Genomic DNA, 1,720 nt, shown 5'->3' with positions numbered 1-1,720 from the left:
TGGGCCATTTCAGTGAGAGATAGTCAGAAAATTGGTGTTAGAGTCCAATAGAAAAGTGCTGTTAATCGGAGTAGAGTGCAATAGAAACATGCTGTAAGCAAGAGTAAATGGATTGATTCTTATATAGCGCTTTTCTGCTCTCCTGGAGTACTGAAAGCGTTGTATACAACATGCCTCATTCACCCATTCATATAAGCACTTCTAACCAACATTTACAGTCATGCACCGTGGGCCAACTTGGGGTTACTATCTAGCCCAAGGATATTTAGCATGCAGACTGGGAAAGCCAAGGATTGAACCACCAACGTTCGATCAGTAGCTGCTCTGCTCGACCATCTGAGCCAAACAGCGTGCTGTTAATCAGAGTGCAGTGGAAAAACATCTTTCCTTTGACGTGCTGTGACTGTAGGTGTGAGGGACAGTCACTCTAAAACATAAATCAGTTTGAGTCTGATGAAGGCACGCTGATCAATATATTAGAATATTGATCTGAATAACACACAGAAAGCAGCAGATTTATATCTCACAACCATAGAGGAAGAACCGTACCTGAAGAAAAGTGCAGAAAGTCACCAGCAGCCGTCTGATGAGCCGGAGCTGTGATGAAGCCTCCTCCCATGTGATTCTGTGAAACTTCACCGTGCAGCTCCAACTTTCATGTTTGCTGCAGCGCTGAGCACACAGAGATCCTGTGTGAGAGCGCGAGGGCTCACTCCTCTGCTGTACCGGGCCACCAACAACAGCCGTCACCCAGACTGGCCCCACTTCAGTCTCCACATATGGGTGAGAGGCAGCACTCCTGCGCCCATCTGCACCTCTGTGTGCAGACCTGCTCAGTATAAACCACTTCCCGTTTCACATCAGCGTGAGGACATAAGTTACAATTTAGGAAAAACTAAGCTGGGCAAGATGTTTCAAAAGCTATGAAACAAAGTGAAAGTATTAATAACAGTAACAGACTGTAGCAGGGTTATCAGAGTGCATTAGAAAAAACGATCCACAGTAAAGAAGATCAGACACCAACTATGGAGAAACAAAACATCATCGTGATCACTGACTGAGGTTTATCAGAGACACTCAGGGGAGTCTTCTCCAAGCACGACATGCCAGTGTACTTCAGACCCAGCAACACACAAAGACACAAACTGGTTCATCACAAAGACAAACTCAACAACGTAGCTGTGCAGAGCAGCGAGGAGTGCTCAGACTACACTGGAGACACCAAACAGCCACAACATAGAAGAGCCACCTCCACGGGACAAGACTCAGCAGTCCATCTGCATCTAAAGGTCAAAGGTCACTCTTTGAGGATGCCAATGTACACCTGTTGGACAGAGAGGACAGATGGTCTGAAAGAGGAGAGAAGGAAGCATCTATGTCTACCAGAGATGGGCAGTAATGCAAGTAACGCGTTACTTTTTTCAAGTACCGAGTAAAGTAAGGGATTACTATTGCAAAAACGGTCATTAGATTACCGTTACTTTCCCATAGGAACGCTGCGTTACTGCGTTACTAAAACCGTGATATTTTTTGGGAGAATGTCTCATGACAGTGACGTAAGCAAGTGCAACATTCGTGACAACAGCTGTGTGCAGATCAACAATGGATCACATATCAAGTGCAGAGAGAGTATGAGCGTGCAGCGTTTAAAGCGTGGAAGTACTGACCTTACTTTGAGTTTGATTCCATAAAAAGTGACAAAAACATTAGTGTCCGCTGT

General features: G+C 45.2%; 1 protein-coding gene across 2 annotated transcripts in view; it reads right to left on the bottom strand.

Annotated features, from left to right (window-relative positions):
- The window catches only part of abi3a (ABI family, member 3a), a 12,073-nt gene extending 10,795 nt beyond the window's left edge, over positions 1–1,278 (bottom strand). The window contains exon 1 of one of the 2 annotated variants that reach the window (XM_005951375.2): positions 550–1,278. The gene's annotated coding sequence lies outside the window, so the exon portion shown is untranslated. The remainder of the gene's footprint in view (positions 1–549) is intronic. The other variant, XM_005951376.2, reaches the window with a different exon arrangement.
- Positions 1,279–1,720: the final 442 nt, after the last annotated feature.

The sequence above is a fragment of the Haplochromis burtoni genome, unplaced genomic scaffold, assembly GCF_018398535.1.
Source record: "Haplochromis burtoni strain Fernald_Lab_line unplaced genomic scaffold, NCSU_Asbu1 Contig_997, whole genome shotgun sequence".
NCBI lineage: Eukaryota > Metazoa > Chordata > Actinopteri > Cichliformes > Cichlidae > Haplochromis > Haplochromis burtoni.
Note: the sequence above shows the minus strand (reverse complement) of the source record. Positions and strands in the feature narration are given on the sequence as shown.